The sequence below is a fragment of the Sander vitreus genome, chromosome 21, assembly GCF_031162955.1.
Source record: "Sander vitreus isolate 19-12246 chromosome 21, sanVit1, whole genome shotgun sequence".
In the NCBI taxonomy this organism is placed as follows: Eukaryota; Metazoa; Chordata; class Actinopteri; order Perciformes; family Percidae; genus Sander; species Sander vitreus.
Window position 1 is genome coordinate 3,284,609 of NC_135875.1, and position 20,207 is coordinate 3,304,815.

Sequence of the window (20,207 nt, forward strand, 5' to 3'; positions counted from 1 at the left end):
ATAAGCCCAGACTGAAAGCCAAGTTCATTAATCTACTCACCAGAAACGGGATTTTAACCCCGACGTTATATAACATCGGCCCTGGAGGTAACGAGTCTCCCGCTGGTTTTCTGACCACGGTCGGAATCGAAGCAAGCAGGAAAGGTTAACACATTAAACATTTTAAATTAAACAGCTCATTAACGTGAGCTTGTTGCCTCGTGTGAGCTGATGACCTCATCTGTTGACATTTCCGAATGCCTTCCTACAGTTGCTTAATAAAAGCTTTCAACGTTTCTCTGGGTTTAAACTAGGGATGCACCCAATCCAGGATTCGGCTTCGGATTTGGCCGAATATTGGGCTTTGTTTTTGACGGTATTTGGTTTCTGCCGAACCTTAGAATTTTTTTCCACCTCCCTGCCCACCATGAGACAACGCTAAAACACATATCTCCTACCTATAGTAGCTACCCACACACTACATTTGTGCCTACACCTTGACCTTGCAAAACAACTCCATGACAATCCTAAATGATATGCACTGGGGTTAAGTTTAAAAATTATTTTCGGTCAAATGGCCTTTTTAAATTGGGAGTGCTAGGGGCACTACGATGCTAGCCTCAAAATAGCTATTTTTAAAACGCTAAGAAGGCTCGACACAACATGAGATTTTGCTCCAAGTAACACCAGGGGCTCTACACCTTAACCACAGCATTGACAACATTGTTTGTGTACCCAGAGTTTACTAAAAAGAGGTTTTGAACAACTCACCGTAGCTCTTGTTGTTTCCGGCTGCAGCCATTTTATCAGTCAAAAACAATCAATTTCCAAATGCAACATAACAGGGAGGAGAGTAAAGATGGAAAGCTCGTAAAGCTTAGTTCCATATAAATGCACAGATTATTTCTTGTTTTGTCGTTATTGAAAAACAATATTGACCTCGTAGTTGAAAAAGGAGCCTCATATGGAGTCTGTTTATCAACTATCGATACTATAAGCTATCGACTAGTTTTGACTGCCGAGGTGGTAGCGGCCGGAAACAACAAGAGCTACGGTGAGTTGTTCAAAACCTTTTTTAGTAAACTCTGGGTACACAGACAATCTTCTCAATGCTTTCGTTAAGGTGTAGAGCCCCTGGCGATACTTCGAGCAAAGTCTGATGTTGTGTCGAGCCTTCTTAGTGTTTTAAAAATAGCTATTTTGATGCTAGCATCGTAGTGTCCCTAGCACTCCCATTCAAAAGGCCATTTGACCGAAAAATGAAAATACGGTAAATCTTAAAAGTGGCGATTCCGTCCTAAATATGCTTTTAAACAAAAGTTTGACTCCTGTACATTCACAAAAAAACCCTAGGTTGCATTTTGGCGAGAGTTACGCAACATTTTAAGAAAACCGACTTTGACGAATGTTGTTGAGTAGTTTCTGCAAGAGTCCCTTGATGTCACCTTGGGATGTGGACATTTTGATCACTGCAATGGCAATGTAAGACGTGCATTTTGGAAAAAAATCAATGAATTTATCACAGAAATAAAAGGAGAGAGCAAAAGACAAGTGGCTAATTTCATATGGCCATTTTCCAAGATGTCAATAGTGACTTACAACTAAGTGGTATGCTTGCACTCCGCGCGCTACGCTGGTCGATGTAATGACAACGCCGTTGATTACGGGAAGGTGTTTACGTAGGTGGAGCTTCAATGCAGTAGGCTGTGAGGAAGTGGAAATGGAACTCATGAATACAAAAAGTGTTGTTTGGCAGTACTCTCAGTCAAAAGAAGGCCGTTCAAGTCCAGCTGCATGTTCAATCTGCAATGCCGATTTGTCCCGTGGTGGCGAGGACCCTAAACAACACACAACATCACCGCTGTTACAACATTTGGTATGAAACATCTGGAAGAATACGAGCTGAGCATGAAGGAATCTACAGACGGCAGCCAAAATGCAGCAACTTCAGGTACGGCAAAGGAAGGACAGTCACAGTTAAAAACTTTTTACCAGCTTTGCTAGCCCTACAATAAAATAAAATGAAAAATACACTGCTGTGGACGTTGTTTACCTCATTAATGTGTTTACTGTGTTAATGGACTGAGGATGGGAGGAGGATTCGGTTTGGGATTCGGCAGAATCTTAACCAGTGGAGTCGGTATTCGGCCAAACCCCAAAAATCTGGATTCAGTGCATCCCTACTTTAAGCATTGTTGGAAACATTTAGGAGAATGAAAGTACACAACTCAACAACATACATAACATAGGTCTATTTGTTTGTAGACATTTTAATACAAAAAAGTTACATATATCTTTAATTGGAACTAAAGGGAACAGACAATGTAAAATACAAACTGTAGAGGGATATCACGCAGAGATGAGCAGCTCCATTAAAGCGCCCACAGAGTGCATCCTGTAGAAAACGCTGAGCGGCTGACCCAAGTTCACCAGAACAAACCACGCAGAGAAGCCGAAAAACTGTTTCCCGAGGCCGTTCTCAAACTGGGGGTGGACTCCAAACGCAGGGATGACCCACAGCTGCAAGAAGAGGGAACAGGGATGTATTTTATGAATGCCGAAATAACAAAAAAACTTGTATTTCTTCTTAAATCAGACAATAAACACACATCATATTACCATAACATTACAAAAGATGAGGAAAGAACAGATTTCTTGTATTGCTCTTTTGGTCCAGGGCTTTTTCCCATCATGCTCTGGCGTAGCAGCTGGCGTGTTTCCCCTCCAGCATTGACATATCCGTCGTCTTCTCATCTTCTATTGGCACCACAACCTTTTTCTTAAGCTGTGGGAGGGTTTATAGAGTATTTAAAGGAGACAAATTATGCTTTGCTGTATTTTCTGTCATATCTTTAATGTTACAATGCCAGATTCAAATAATGATGTAAACAAATCTGAAAGAAATGCCTGTGAGCCAAAACCTCAGATTTCCCACTGGTCTGAACGCTCCGGTTTCAACAGTTTTTTCTACTCTTGGTTCTGTATGATGTCATATCGAGCTGGTTTTCTGTATTTGGTCATCTGCTCCAGGCAGGACGCTGCAGTGCATGCTCCATTTAAGAACTACAGTTGTGTTCAAAATAATAGCAGTCCAACTTCACTAACCTCATGAATCCAATTTTTTGGTAGAAGTGATATTTCTAGTGTTGTAGAGTCATAGAAAAGCAACAGACCCAACAGTCATGACATGATGCTGCTCATTCTGTGTAACTGAATCTGTAATTGAAAGGGGCGTGTTCAAAATAATAGCAGTGTTGTCAGGGACGTCACTAGGATTGAAAGACGGGGGGGGCTTAGCCCCGAGGCTATGCACAACTTTCCCTTGCACAATCTTACTAACTAAAGTTAGCTTTTAGATACATCAAAGCTGCATGGGGGGGGGGGTTTACTTAGGCCAGGCTGTGCTCCTGCTGAGTTCTTCTGTAGGCTAAGACTTAACCGCTATCTATCTGCCCGTGTAAATGTGTGGTAAAATAATACCATACCTAATCCCTCTCTCTATTAGATGAGTTGCAGGTCAAAATAAGACTATATTTCATTACTAGGGGTGTAACGATACACGTATTCGTATTGAACCGTTCGGTGCAAGGCTTTCTGTTAGGTGCGCATTACAAACGGAACGATTCGTTGGACTAATCCTATTACATTTTTTAAAAAAGAGCTTCAATTGTGGAAAATATAATGTTCTCAGTGCCGCTGCACTCAACAAGGCAGCCCATATGACGAAACGGGCAACATGCTGTCTGCCCCTCCCACTCCTAAAGAAAAACACACTACTCCAGTCAGGCATGATACACTGAACTAGCTCGTTGCAATATGGTTGACCAGGATTTAAAGTATGTCTGTCTAAATTAATAACCTGATGGCGAGATGAACTAGTATGTATGTATGTATGTATGCTCATATATAGCCTAGTCTACATTTAGGCAACATCTACATACTTGTTTAATTTATTACAGCAAAGGAATGCAGAAAGTTAAGTTGGTCAGAATCAAGCATATATAATAAATATCATGAAATAATTTAGTTTAGGCTATGCCTTGGTGCCCCCCCCCCTCTCTCTCTCTCTCTCTCTCTCTCTCTCTCTCTCTCTCTCTCTCTCTCCTTAAATATCTTCCAGTCCATGTGTGTAGTATGTTGAAGGTTATACTGGTACAATGGCATTAACAGTGACACTATGATATTTAGGGACTGATATTGTTTTAATACTATAGCGATAGCAGGTTATATTAATGGTAAAGAATAGAGAGCTTCGGATACTTTACTAGGCGAGCTGTTTACACTAGCTAGACTAATGTTTTCTATAGCCAACTAAAATATTCCTTCATCTTTACTTCAAGTAAATGTAGCTGAAGTGAAGCAAGTAAAAGTCATTAACAACAACTTACAATTTGACTCTGTATCACTCACTGTGTGTGGGGTAGCAAGTCCAGACCAAAGATTAGTGACGAGACGAGATAAATCCTGCAGCTCCTTGCAACACAGCGGTCTGCAGCGTTCTGAAAGCTGCCAGTTTAAACCAATGAGAAGAGACGAGACGGTGTATCAACTTCATAGTCATTGACTCTTTGTACTTCTGTCTAACTTTTGACTTTCCGGCTTTTTTGTAGCTGGATATATTATTTGTTGTTTCTAATTATGAATTTGGATAAAGTTAATACAGTGAGATACTTGCTACAGTTGCATTTCGAGTGATAAATCGGCAAAAACATTATTTCTCTGATTTACTGCTTTGTTTTAATGCTGCCTCTCTCTCTTCAGTAACTCTCTACCTCGCTCGTCCACATACTGTTACAAGCGGCCGCTCGTGAGCCTCTCTCTAAAACACCGTTTCAGCCATTTCCACCAGCTGACAGTTCGTGAAATAAAAATAAAACAAGACTGCAGTGCACGAGGACACCAACAGATGAATGGTGAAGGAAGATTGATTCCACGTAGTGAGTGATACAGAGTGCACTGTAAAAAAAAATATATATATATATAATTATTATTTTTGTTATTAGCCTTTTTGGGGGGGGCTTAGGAAAATTTTGGGGTAGCTTCAGCCCCCCTAAAATAGACCCAACGACATCCCTGAGTGTTGTGTTCAGTTAGTGAGGTGATTGATTCTGTGAAGAAACAGATGTCAGTTACGGAAGGAAGGAAGCAAATGTTGTGCATGCTGGTTATAGTGCATTTCACACTGAAATACTCAGCAAAATGGGTCGTTCCAGACATTGCTCTGAGGAACAGCGGACTTTGATTAAAAAGTTGATTGGAGAGGGGAAAACGTATAAAGAAGTGCAGAAAATTATAGGCTGCTTAGCCAAAATGATTTTAAATGCCTTGAAATGGCATCCAAAGCCTGAACGACGTGGGAAAAAAACGGTCAACTACCATTCAAATGGATGGAAGAATAGCCAAAATGGCAAAGGCTCAACCAATGATCAGCTCCAGGAAAACCAAATAAGACTTAAAGTTACCTGTGAGTACTGTTACGATCAGAAGAAGGCTATGTGAAGCTAAGCTATCAGCTAGAAGCCCCCGCAAAGTCCCATTGCTGAAAAAAAAAAGACATGTACTGAATAGGTTGAAATTTGCCAAAGGACACATTGACTGGCCAAAGGAGAAATGGGGCAACATTCTGGGGACTGATGAGAGCAGAATTGTTCTTTTTGGGTCTAGGGGCCGCAGACAGTTTGTCCGACGACCCCCGTGCACTGAATTCAAGCCACAGTACACTGTGAAAACAGTAAAGCATGGTGGTGCAAAAATCATGTTATGAGGATGTTTTTCATACTGTGGTGTTGGGCCTATTTATTCCATACCAGGGATCATGGATCAGTTTCAATACATCAAAATACTTGAAGAGGTTTTTTCCCCAACATTTGGCACTTTTTTTACGCTTTCGTCCAAAAAAAGTAAAAAAATTAAAAAACGCTTTTCCCAGATAGCTTTGTGATTCTGAAACCAGAACACAACAAATGTTGAGGATGTCTCATTTTCACCCCTGCAACCTAAAGAAAGACAATCGGATGTTACTATTTTTAATTTCCATAGGGTAGCTCCATTGATCTGCCGGTCCAGTCAGAGAGACTGAGGGGAAATGACAAAAAGTTGAAACGTTAAAGATTAGGGCTTTTTAACAGGGCTGAAGCCCCAGAAGCCACCCCTTCTGCTCCACCCCTGCTGTGCAGCAACAGCGAAGGCAGAGCAGAGATGTATCACATGTACGGCAGGTACCTTGAATAAGATCCTCCGCTGCTTCTCTTTCTTCTTGGCGAGGAGGCTCGGGTGCCTGTGGAGGCCTTGGATGATGAAGATGTTCTGCAGGGTGAGCTGCAGCAGGCTGAGGAGGGAGTAGGACAGGTCGAGTTCCCCGAGAAGGCCGCTCGTCCCCACGGCCAGGGCCGCCACCAGGGAGAAGTAGGACAGGGCGAACTGGCCCATAGCCGCTGCCACCAGGAGCATCACGTCCAGGCTCCGGGTGGGGTTGTGTCCCGCTTCTTTCGCCCTTCTCTCCAGCCGGTGGACCAGCATCCCAGCCAGAGAGCACACAGACATCAGGGGCATGACGACCAAATGGTAGCCGTAAAATAAGAGGAAGGCGGTGAAGCGAAGCTCGTCCTGGCTCACCCAAAACTGATACAGAATGAAGATGGTTATTCCCGCCATGAGCACCAGGGCGCCAAACACGAAGCCGCACATGACCCCACCATGGCAGACAACGTGGAGGGTCAGCTTCTGAGCGACATGGTGGGGACCTGGACTCATCCTGCGGCCCACGTTCTTCCACATCACATAGATCATGCAGCAGGCCATCAGGTAGTACTCCATGTTGAAGGGATAAAGGATTTCGTAGCCTTTCCTGAAGGCGAGGCAGGCGGCGCTCGCACTGCAATCACAGAGGGTCAAATTGGCCGTTCCTGGAAACAGGCATGGACTTTAAAAACTCTATAGAGTACAAGGCAGGGGGGTATGATTATTAGAGCTGCAAAGATGAATCGATCAGTTGTCAACTAGTCTATATTGATGACGTTTTACAGAACAGTTCCCCCCGGATGTCCCTCATTTTTGGCCAGATGTCCCTCACCTTCTGCTTTCTTTGTGTTGACATTCTAAACTTTTCGATTCGGGAAACATCCTCCGAGCTACAACCAACAATCAAATTATATTTATCTCTTTTTTGAGTAAAATTCTCAACACACACTCGACAGCCATTTTAATTCCAGAGTTTGCCTCCCTACGTGCACACGTTCCACCAAAACAAGTTCCTTCCTGAGGCTATTTTGCAGAGGCACCGTGGCTCCACTCGGCGCTTAGCACCGCCCAAGACGATTGTGATTGGTTTAAAGAAATGCCAATAAACCAGAGCACTTGGAAAAGATCACATTAGACTTGAAAAAAGAAGATGACGCACTCTACTCTTGCTAAGCATCCCAATTAATTGAGGAAACGTTTTGGTCCCTATAGGCCTCTGATTCTCTGATTCCAGTTTCTTAAATGTGAATGTTTTCTAGTTTCTTCTCTCCTCTCTGACTGGGCTTTTTGGGAAACCCTGGTCCACATTTTGAATCCGTTTTCTGACATTTTACAGACCAAGAACAACTAACCAAAGAAAATATTATATAGAAAATAATCGTTAGTTGCAGCCCTAAATCAGATTCAAACTCTATTCAAACATCGTTTCATCTAACTGGCATACATGGAGGGAGATTTGGCCAGGAGAAAATGAAGAAACGTACATGCTACAATACGATTGTGATTGGTTTAAAGAACTGCCAATAAACCACAGCACATTTTTCTCCCATCGCGGAATGCTGTGTGGACTAGCCAGACCTTCCTCCACAATGAAAATAATCGTCAGTTGCAGCCCTAAGATTGATGATTATATCTATGGAGATCATTCACCTGCTAAATCAGACGTGTCTGCTTCAGTTGTGTTGCTGAAACCTTTTTCTAACTCGATCTCCTCGTGGATGGTGTCCTCCATCACTGCGTTCAGCCACAGCAGCAGGTCGGCCGAGAGGACCACCATCATCCCCGACCTGCGTCACACAGAAACAGTGTCACACATGAAATGACAAAAACAACATACACCTGAAGCTATCATCCTTGAATATAAACTAATACATATGTAGAACATTTCTAAAAGATAGGTAAAAACACATATAGAGTGATGCACCTGGTGATTATCTTGTGTCTGTGAATGCAGTCTTTGGAGTGAGCCCACAGTAAATAGGTCTGCAAAAGACAAATAAGCAGTTATTTTGTATTGAATTTTACAACGTACTATTTTGCAGAGGCATCGTTGCTCCATCTGGTGCTTGTGATTGGTTTAAAGAAATGCCAATAAACCAGAGCACATTTTTCTCCCATCCTGGAATGCTGTGTGGACTAGCCAGACCTTCAGGTCTGGCAATGCGAGACTAGGGTAAAGTTAAAAGAGAGGGCTATCTCTTCTAACCTGTTTGAGAAGTTGATTCGTGGGACCAGTTGTTCTGAATGAGTGTGTCAGCTAACTGTCGACCTGTCCACCCTCCTTACAGCGTTCCTGTGATGCCCCAGGGCGGGCTGAGCTGGTCAGGGTTGCGATGCCTTATGTGGACCGACAGAATTGCATCTGCGGCTTCCTGGACATCTCTGTCCAATCTGAGTTTTCTGTTGCACAACTAAAACAACGTTTGAACGTACACATGTTCCACCAAAACAAGTTCCTTCCCGAGGCTATTTTGCAGCGGCACCACGCCTTCGTCCGGCGTCGCCCATGATGATTGTGATTGGTTTAAAGAAATGCCAATAAACCAGAGCACGTTTTTCTCCCATTCAAGAATGCTTCGTGGACTCACCAGACCCCTCCCCAGCAGCGCTGTGGAGGAAGGTCTAGACTAACAAAAAAATAAGTTGTTGTTTTAACTTAACAAACGGCACATGCAGCGTCACGTGCGTAACTGCAAGTGAAGTATTGTCGGATTTTAACCCAAACCACCATCTTTTTCTAAACTTAACTAAGAAGTTTGGGTGCCTTAACCTACCCAAACTGCGACCGTTTCACAACGTTTAAGACACGTAGAAAATTGCGACCTGTCTGTTCAAAACGGCGAGCGACGTTCTCTGGCTCCGCCACAGCTATAGAGGCGCTATGTTATGAAACGCTCCTGTAGGTCATATTACGGGGTACGTTCAAATCAGTGGTGTAGTCTACGTGATACGCAGGTATACGCAGTGTACCCACTAAGAAAGCTCCAGGATTTCCATATACCCACTTAAAAATTCCCAATGACACGCAACAACATACTTTCCATTATATTTTTGATATATTTTGAATTGTCATCTGTATTTTTCTTCTTCACGTAGGCTAAATAAAGGTATTTCCCCCGTAAACTGGTGCATAAAAGTGTATCAGAATACACGAAATGAAGTCGTTGATGCTTAAAACTTCCCTGGGGGAGGACACTCTGACCCCCCACTATGATATGGCCCCCCCTCCCCCAAATGCAGATTCTGGCCAATATACAGTACAGTATACCCACTACAATATATTAGACTACACCACTGGAACAAACGACTAACGTTGTATGGTTTTGAGGACTTGTTGGAAAGAAAAGAAGTCTTTTTTTAGTTTGTAGTCGATTGAGAACAGAAACGCTGATTATATATTTCCTAAATCCCTTAGACCTTTAATGTAACTCTTCTACCAACTCTCACATTAATACATTATTAGCAGTTTAAATAACTGAAGGTTTATTTAGGCTGGCTGTCCCTTAATCTTGCACATTTTTATTTATTTATTTTTTGTAAATTTTATTTATGCAGATTTTTATCTATACAGGCGCACATAATACAAATTAAAAAAAAGACAGAAAACCAGACAATTAAAAAAAATAATAATAAAAAAAACAACACACAGCCAGCACTTACTCATTATATGGAAAGAAAAAGTATAAATATACATGTCGATTCACTGAACAGATGTCCCAGAAAGTCCACTCACACAGATTGAGTCAAGGAGTCCTGAGCCGGAGGGGAGTGGCAAAGTCTCAGTATGGATAACTAATGAAAGTTAAAAAAATAAAACAGTGCTGTGCATTTAGGTCCCAGTTTGTGGTCTATCCTTCCTGATGTATTCTATGAAAGGGCCCCAAATCTTCTTGAACTTATCTTGAGAGTTAGACATGGAAAACCGAATTTCTTCAAGATGTAAACAGGAAACCATATCATATAGCCACCTCTTGAAGCAAGGAGGGGAAGTTGACTTCCACTCCTTTAGGATAACCAGTTTTGCAATGGTCATACCAAACATGAGGGCTTGTTGTAAAGCGGATGGAAGAGCCAAAGAACCGTTGGAACAGTTCACTAAGATCACTAAGAGACAGTCAGGAACCAGTTGTCTATTATAAACAGCACTGTACAAACTGAAAATGTCAACCCAGAACCTTGAGAGCTTAGAGCAGGACCAGAAAAGATGCCCAAGAGTTCCATCAGCTAATTTGCATTTATCACAAGTGGGGGAGACAGCAGGAAAAATGTGTTCAGTCTAGTCTTGGAATAGTGCAACTTATGAACTACTTTAAACTGAATGAGCTGAAGTCGAACATTAATAGAGCATTAATAGTAGCTCGTCAGATATTACTTCGCCGATGTCCTTGATCCACACCTCTTTAATATGAAGAGAGGGGGTTGCCACAACGAAGAGGTTAACAAACCGAGAGATCAGATGTTTGGAGGTGGGAGGTCTGGTCATAATATCAAAATCAAAGTCATGTTGCATGGGGGTCGCATCTAGGCGAGAAAAAGAATGCTTGACAAAATTCCTAATTTGTAGATAACGAAAAAATTGATTAGAAAGGAGTTTGAACTTAGCCTGGAGCTGGGCAAAAGATGCAAAATGATTATCAATGTAGAGATCCCTGATAGTAGTTAAACCTTTATCTAACCAGTGCTTAAAGACAGTATCCATCAAACCAGGCTTGAAACAGACGTTCTGACATATGGGGGCATGAATTGACTTTTCTGGGAGGTTCAGAATTCCCTAAATTTGCTTTAAAATTTTTATTGAGTTGCAGAATAAGAAACTATTATGTAGCGATTTAATCTTAAAATCAGGATTTGAGAATAGAATGGCTGACAAGGAGGCACCAGTAAGTGACACAGCACTACTAAGCTCAATCTCAGGCCATCTAGGGCCGGGTCCGCCCTCCTGTACACCCCCAGCCGTGGGCTGATTGCAGAAAACCCATGCTCTGGCGTTACAGGCCCAGTAGTAATGCCGAAAAACAGGCAGGCCTAAACCACCCTCCACAGTGGGCTTCTGTAAGTGGGCCTTTGAAATACGGGGGGGCTTGGAGGCCCAGACGAAGGGCATGATAATAGAAAAGGTAAACGCTTAAATAAATACACATAACCGGGAGTATCAATCAATATTAATACAAACCGAAGGTAAAAAATAAAATTGTCGCGGTGCTAGATTTATGCACCCGAGAAAGCAGTGTGTGAAACGCTATTTAAACACATAACGTTACATTATGCAGCATCAATGATCAGCTAAAAATAAAATTTAGACCTGAACATTTATCAAAATGCTGGATTGGAAAATATCCAGTCCGAAAAATATTTATATATATATACGCAATAATAGTAATCTATAATATATAGGATTTAGGAGTCATTCGCTGGGGCTAAAGAGTTGGCAAACCGTTCAGCATCACCTGGTGACACAAACATCTTCGATGTGTTGTTGTAGTCGACATGGAGCTTGGCTGGAAAACGCAGGGAACATTTAGCACCAGCTTCGGTTAGGCGCTTCCTCACGCTTGTAAAGGCTTGCCTCTGTGCCGAGACCTCCGCCGTGTAGTCAGGGAAAATGGAGACTCTCACACCGTGGTAGTGCAGGGGTGCTTGTTGGTGGCTAAGTCGTAGTATGCCAATCACATCTCGGTCGTTGTGGACCTTGGCAATGATGATCCGCGGCCGCTCATTAGGCTGAGGCTTCGGTCTCAGGCTACGGTGGGCCCGGTCTAAAGTTGTCTTGGCAGAGTAGCTCTGGGATCAGCTTAGAAACAAAATCAGTAGGGCTGCCTTTCTCTTCCCCTTCTTTAATGCCCACAATCCTGACATTGAGTCTGCGGGAGCAGCCCTCCAAATCATTCACTTTAGCCCTGAGGAGACCGTTAGCCACCTGTAGCTCGTTGCACGTAGCTTCCAGAGCTGTTATGCGACTGTCGTTAGCTGACATGACCTCGTCAAAATCATCAAAGCGGCGCTCAGCTTCATGGTTTTTCTTTTGAAGCGATGATAGCGTTGCTTCAATTGCGTCCCTTGCGGCCCTCCAAAGATTTCTTTAAGCCATCTACGAGAGAGGAGATTTTCAGAAGCTCAGCCCTGTGGTTAACAATACCCACTAATATAGCATCGTTGCTAGTGGCCGACGAACTCGTCTTGGATGTGTCCCTCTGACTATCGTCTTTCTTGGGCATGTTGACATAAACCCACTTCCGACAGGCTACAGCACAGTTTTAAGGGCAAGCCGGCGTAAAAATAATGTTAAAGTGCAATGTTATGAAAATAAAGTTGAGGAGATGGCACGGAGCATTCCGAAAACACGTTTTATAGGAATTTCAATTATTAAATTCAACAATTTGTTCACGTGATGATTACCTGAGTTAAAATAATTTAGTTAAACATATCTTAAGTTTAGTTTATGGGATGATTTTATAGATTATGGTTTTATTCAGGCATTTTCAAGATTATGTTGGGGGATGTTTGCTAGTGGTCAAGTTTGGAAGCTCTAATTCTTCTAGATCATTTTACGCCTGCCGAACTTATTTCATTCTTTTGCCATTTTTTGTCTTTTTCTTTTCGTGTTAATCAATTTAATCTAACATATGTGTACTTTTTTCTTTGTGTTAAGGTGAGACTATATAACTATTTCAATAATAAATAGCCCATTCCTTTGTAGTGGGAATTTGTCGAAATGAGGCCCTAAGGCCTGTCAAATCTGACTCCAATTTATTAATTCCCGCGCCTTCTTTGATTGGACTTAAGTTTACCAAAACACAAGGATCAATCTGAGACGAAGAGTTCAGTTAAGCAAAGTTTACTGAGTCCAGCATAAAAGTTACAACACAATTGTGGGTTCACAAACAGAGACTAAGTTTCCCTAGCGACAGACATAAAGTCAGAGCTCGGTCCACCAAGATTTCCTCCGAAAATTAACGTCCCTCTATTCTCTCCCTCAAGCTTTTATCCTATCCTCACGGGGGGGTGGGTGTCCTCTAGTTTCTAGACAGAAACTGTTCTCTTTCACAAACACAGACACCAAGGTGTCAAAACACGCCTCTGTCTGATGCAACTTTCTCATCTGTTCTCTTAACTTTAACTGTCTTTCCTGTTTTTCTGCTTATCTGTCTGGTATATACAATGCACTCTTATGCCATAAAAGGCAAATTGTTCTGAACACTCCGGTTTAAACGTAGCAACACGTTTTTTTAAACTGAAACGGGGGTGCATTGAAACACTCTGTTGTCTGCCAAGCGCTCTGCTTTTTCATTACCACGAGTTTACAGACTGATTGGGTATCACCTGTTTCACGTGCCCCTGTTTTTTCTACTCTGGGCTCGGTGTCACATAAGCCGGTCCTCTATGGGACATCGGGATTGGTCATCTGCTCCAGGTAGGCAGTAACTACTGTTTTTTTTTGTTTGTTTTTTTTAAAGCTACTACAGTGTTAACATTGTTGCATGTAACTACATGCCAACGGCAGCAAAAGATGTCATCTTGGCTGCCAATGTTGGTCATTTCTCTCCAGGTCCAGGTTACTCCTGAAACATTTCTGGTTATGTAGTATTTGGTACAGAAGCCTTTATCTGTGATTTTTGACGGTAAAAAGTGCTGCTATATTCTATTAGTGTCCACTACTAACAACCGTAGCTGCGTGCTAACGCCAGATAGCTGTAGGCTAATCTTGGTGGCCAATGCTGGTCATTTCTCCCCAAATTCCAGTTTACTGCTGGGACATGTCCGGTTGTGTAGTATTTAGCATAGAAGCCTTTAGTGTTGACTTTTCACGCTACAAAGTCCTGTTATATACTCCGTTGCAGTAGCTCCAGCTTAAACTAGTAAAACAACAGCAGTGCGCAGATTCCAGGAAACACGCTGGCCAATCAGAGCAGAATGGGCTTTTCTGGGAGGAGGGATTAAATAGACAGGCGCTACTACACAGCATCTCATACAGAGGGTGAATACAGGAGCAGCAGCCATGGGCAGTATGAAAGATAAAGTGTTTTTTGAATGTTAAAGCATGTAAACATGTTTTAGTAGAATCACAAAATACAACTATGAACCTAAAAATGTTATATAATAGTTCTCCTTTTAAAAAGGTCACCAACCTCACTTATGGCAGGCTTTGTCCACTTATCTCCACTGTTTTATAGATAAATGCTGTGTCTCAAGGTTCAAGTTCCTTTCATTCTACCATCAAATGTTGCTAAACATCTTTTCTTTCTTCTGGTTTTTAGCACCGCTTTCAGAGCGTGAAGTAGCAGCTGAAACCCGTTTTCTCTCCACCAGAATATAAATGTCATTACCTGCAGTGCGATAAAAGGAGCCTCGATGAACGGAGAGATCACTTTAGCAACAGGCTTACAGTCCATCATGATCATCAAATAACTGGTCTTGAACATATGCAACAGCAGACTGAAGGCAGCAAAGAGCATGAGGACCCCTGGACCAGAGCAGGAGAGAGGAGAGACATTTCATTACACTATGCAAAATATATACACTGTAAAATAAACTGTAATTTAACCAAATTTTATTTTAGAGATTTAGAGATTTTTTCCTGTATTTTCTATTAAAACCGAGAATGTAAAAAAAATACAGAAATTGACCGTGAATGTACATGTCTATGGTAAAAGAACAAAAAAACCTGAATAACCATAAAATGTCCTTCTTTCTTTCTTTTTTTTTCAGAAAATGAATTTGTTAAAATGCATTCACAAATGTACCATGATTTCAAATATTTTCTTCTTTTATTAAACTGTTAAATTCAATTTTAATACTGTAAATGCATTTCTTAATTAGAAAAACAGAGAACATTAGTTTTTACAGGTGTAAATAGCCTTCATTAAAAAGCCAAAGAAATACACAAGATTTCATGTAAAGTCAAAGCTAAAAACTATATTTTAATTTAAAATACTAAAATTTAAAAAAGAAATATACAAACTGTATTTTACAAGAAAGTTATTTTACTTTTCCAGTATTTTTTGGGTGCCCTAGCTGCCTGAATATTACCCTTTTTACATTTTTTTTTTTTTTTTTTTTTTTTTTTACAGTGTATCTGTGTATCTTATGTTTGGTCATGATGGTAAAACAGGTTACCGGTGACAGGGATTCCCCCAGCATGGTGGTCTTTGTGCGGGCAGATGCCGGGCTGTTTCCGGGCCCACAGCAGGTACCACAGCATCCAGAGCGAACTAACCCCCATCAGCAGCAGCAAGAACACCTGGGGCTCCTGGTTCTTCAGGCCCTCGGGGGGGAGAGACTCTCCGACCAACAGGGCCACTCCCAGCAGCACCACATTCAGACCCAGCATCCCGGAGATCAGACGCCTCCCACTGGGAACCCAAACCACCACCGGATCCATCTCCGGGTCCTCCATCTGATCCTCTGAGTTCTCATCACTGTCAGGATTTCCAGGTGTCTCCGAGGAGGAATCTAGCTCTGGGACTCCAGGATCTCGATTCATATTCACCCCTCCTCCTTTGTTTGTCCTTCTTCACTCTTTAGTTTCTTACACCCTCCGTCTTCTTCTCCTCCCTTCCATTCAGTCTGCCGGGTTTTCTCTCTGTACTTAAGGTGAAATCCTGCACTTCAACATGTGAAGGCATGCATCTGAAAACTTCAACTGACTTGCAACTGAAAACATTCTTTGGATCCGCCTTCTCACATACCAAGGTGTAGTCACAATCCAGTACATTAACCCACCTCGCAAAAGAGCCTTCATGTTTACTTTACAAGTTGACCTTTGTTTTAGCTGCTGTGCCCCTTGAACGAAGTTTGCTTCAAGACCCCGAATGACCCGAGCAGAGTCTTTGGCTCTTTGCCCTGCAATGTGTGTTGCGCCTCCTGTGTAGTTTCTATTGCTCTGGTTGGTTGTAGCGCTATCCTATTGCGTGCAGAGAGGATTTGATAGACAACCGTTTATCCCACCCCTCGGATTGAGCCCTGCCAATGGGGGGTTCCCAGACCCAACATCTGGATGTGGGGCTGGCTTGTCAGGCTATGTGTTTCCCAGATTGGCTCATAGGTGTGGTCATTTGACAGCCAGTGCTTTGGAATTGCAAGGAAGTGACATCATGATATACTTCTGTGTCTAATGTATACAAGTCTGTTTATGTTTTGCAAATCACTGTGTGTAGTGTTTTGCAAAAAGTGTGAGGCTGACATTGTGCTTATAGTGGTGCACATCTGCGCCAATGTTTTGCTCCTTGAGTGTAAGGTTCTGATAATTGTGTAAAGGCTCTGACACACCAACCCGACAGCCGACCGTTGGCAGAAAAGGCAGTCGGACTGACTGCCTCCCGAGTTGGTCCAAAAAGTGCCTTTGAACACACTGAAGCGACGCCGACTTGAGCGTACGTTCTGTGCGGGTGCGAGACGTAATACGTCTCCATAACAGCAGGTGCCGCCTATCTGTATTGTCGCCCAAAAAAATGAAAACCGGCAGCTGATTGGACGAACGCATCACGTGGGTCTGGCTTCTCCGGAATTTCAAAACCGACCATAATGGCGGCTCGTTCGGAATACGATCTTGTATTTTACAAAAATAGTTCACCGAAACATGTTTCTGAAAACATTTTAAGTGAGGAATAGGCCGTGCAGTTGCTGAATCTGTCTTCATTTCAGATCGACAAAGGTCAGTTTGAAAGATTTTCATGAGATTTTGAGAGACTCTTGTCACGCTCAACCCGCTCGTCATTTCCGGGTTAGCACTCCACCAACCAGATTGGTCATTGAGTCCGACTGCCCGCCCACTGATTCAACAAGTCAAATTGTCCAAAATGAAGGCCGACGGCTCCTCCGGCTGACAACGGCACAGAACACACCGAACAGACTCGAGTCACTGACCTCACCAGACTGTGTGTCAGCGCCTTAATACGTTTGATGTCAGTGTGTAAGCAATCGGCAAAAACTGTAACTCTTGTGTTTGGCTGTTATTTTGTAGTTTTTATTAGGGGAGTAACGATGCAACGATTCAACGATATGAAAGACAACCGGTTAAAATAAACTAATGGTAACTAATATCAGTACTAAGTAAACTGTATCATTAATTTAAGGTTAAAATATTATCGATATAACAACCTTAGCTAAGTGTAAAAATGTCTTGGTCCAACTCAGGTTATTTTGTGCATAAAAGCAGGTGGCTGGAAGCACATTTAATTGTGTATGTGTGTGTGTGAAAATAAAAATGGTCGAGCAAAGGCCATCATCACGACAGGTATAAAGTTAATATCATTAGTTAATAGTCGCTCCTCCACTTTTGTATACGAGATTAAGTGGCCCCACACACACACACACACAGTGCGTTTCACTATGTTTGTGGGGACCCGTCATTGACATAATGCATTCCCTAGCCCCTTACCCTAACCTTAACCATCACAACTAAATGCCTAACCTTAACCCTTACCCTCACCCTAACCAGAACCTCATTCTAACCCTAATCCTAAAACCAAGTCTTAACCCTCAGACAGACCTTTAAAGTTGTGGCGTCCATAACGAATATAGTTAAACAAGAACACACGTACACACACACACACACACACACACACACACACACACACACACACACACAGTGTGGGAGTGGAGGAGGGAGGGGGAGACAATATCTTAGACATTTATCGTTTATTGATTACCTTTCAAGTTCCTTCTTTAACACACACAGGAATGAATGGAAACCAGTTGCAAAATACATCTAAAAGTCTGAAATTGTATTGCAAAATGTTTGTGAAATGATCAGCATAAGTGTATAATCTATGTGGTTTGAATGTAAAGCCTCTGAACACACACAGGTGATTTCTGTCTGCTTAGACCTCTGCTCATGGTGAAGGTTGGTCGGAGCTTTGATGGGAATGTATTAGGTCATAAATCTGTTCTACCAATAAGAATGATAAATATGTCATTTGTCCTGACCTAACAGGTGCAACAAAGGAATAAATCAATCAATCATTCTAAACACACAGTCCTGAGAAGAGGTCTAATGAGCCAGATTAACTGAATACATCTGTGTGGGTGTTCAGAGCCTTTAGGAGTTAAAACTTGCGAACACACCCTTAGACACCCACACGGATGTATTCAGTATTAACTGGCTCATAGCCCTTTTTCGCGGCAGACATGTTGACATGTCATAGTAGGAAAAGCACAAGGGCCCGTTTCAGAAAGCAGAGGCCTGTACTACGAAGCAAGATTTGGCGTTACCGAGGGAACTTCAGGTTCAACCCAGGGTTTTGTGTATCACGACGGTGGATCACCTGTTACCGGGTTAAATCGCAGTGGTAATTTATGCTGAACACCTAACCTGGTCGGGAGCAGGTTAGGTTGGAGATCAGAGATCAACCGGTGTAAAAGCACCGCCTACTGACTAATCAATACTCGATTGATAACGGCATCACCGTTGTTAGAAGATCCGGTGGAGCTCGGTGCGCAGAGAGAGAGAGAGAGAGAGAGAGAGAGAGAGAGAGAGAGAGGTGCGTTCATGAAAGTTTTTTTCATTTAGAGAACGACAACCCAGTTAACATTCCCCGATGGGTATTTTTTATGAAAGATATAACATAAGAAGAACACGCATAGACAGTGAAGCACATGAGCGCTGGCAGTCAGAAAAACAACATAATCACGGGGCCGGTCCCTGATATTCCCAGGTGGCATGAACGGACCATCAGAGTTTGTTAAACCGCCTTCCTGAAACGTATGGAGGATATATTTATTTATAATTCAAATTGAAAGTCCAAAGAGAAAACGAAGCAAGATCAAATTAAAAATATTATTATTTTACTACGCTACTAGAAAAAATCATGCCATAATTGAATTTAAAAAAGAAAAAGGAAACTGAAAAAGTAAAGTTGAAATGTAAAATGATTTATCTTTTGAATTTTACATTTCGATTTAACATTTGGCTTTTCGATTTAACATTTGGCTTTTCGATTTAACATTTGGCTTTTCGATTTAACATTTGGCTTTTCGATTTAACATTTGGCTTTTCACATTTCGCCCGAGATCGCTTGCTCGCTGGCCGGCCAGTGATGCTCACAGACCCAGCTGTCAGCTGGAAGTCTCTCCATAGAATCATGGACAAGTTTATTTCCTGAAATATGTCTCGTTTTCCGTTTGAACACATTGTCATCAATATTAACAAGGTTTAAAATGACCCTTTTTTCAAATTTGGATATCGTTTCAAAATTGGAAATCAAACAAACGAAAAAGTATAAGTAAGTACTTGTAGTAAGTGAAAGTTTACTGGAAACTAGCCTAAATGGATTCATCCCTTGTTCAATTAAAATCCTCCCTTCTTTTAAGAAGGCTTTCATTTTGAAACTTTAAACAAATCAAGTCAGAGCTGACTATTCTGTACACAGAAAGATGAAGACGTACTATGGCCCCACTTTGCTGTTTGTTCGTATAAAATGTACAGTTATAAACTCTCGAGAATCCTCCAGCTTCACAAAAATAAACTCTATTAGGATATATTTTACATTACTTTACCTCAGTGATCTGTGCCGGCTCATATCAGCATGAATATAAACACATTGGGCCACATATGTTCCTGCCCCCATCGACATTTCAATGCAAAAAAAGTAGGGCTGTCAATCGATTAAAAATTTTAATCTAATTAATTACATACTCTGTGATTAATTAATCGAAATTAATCGCATACATAATTAACGGTGCCTGAACCGATACTTTTTAAGAAAGTAAAAAAAAGGTACTAAACAACAGTTGGTGACATTAAAGAACGGCTTGTTTATTGCTAAGGCCATATGGTCAAAATGAAATGATTTAATAATGTATAACAATAACAATAACTTATTTCACTAGTAAATTGCTGTTGAACGACAAAAACAACCACCATATGGGAAAAGGACATTTACAATAACTTCAAATGCACCACGAGGATGTAGTTTACCAGTTTCATTGAACGCACCGTCTGTGTTGTTTCTCCGTCGGCAGCTGCAGATTGTTACATCCCGTGTTGAATC

At 41.8% G+C, this 20,207-nt stretch overlaps 1 pseudogene across 1 annotated transcript; it reads right to left on the minus strand.

Annotated features, from left to right (window-relative positions):
- Nucleotides 1–2,218: 2,218 nt before the first annotated feature.
- Nucleotides 2,219–16,236, minus strand: LOC144536569 (proton channel OTOP3-like; annotated as a pseudogene). The gene is made up of 7 exons (XR_013503759.1): nucleotides 15,334–16,236; nucleotides 14,544–14,680; nucleotides 8,144–8,202; nucleotides 7,870–8,006; nucleotides 6,202–6,884; nucleotides 2,599–2,764; nucleotides 2,219–2,499 (listed from the first exon to the last, which is right to left on the minus strand). The product of XR_013503759.1 is annotated as a proton channel OTOP3-like (transcript).
- Between the last annotated feature and the right edge of the window lie 3,971 nt (nucleotides 16,237–20,207).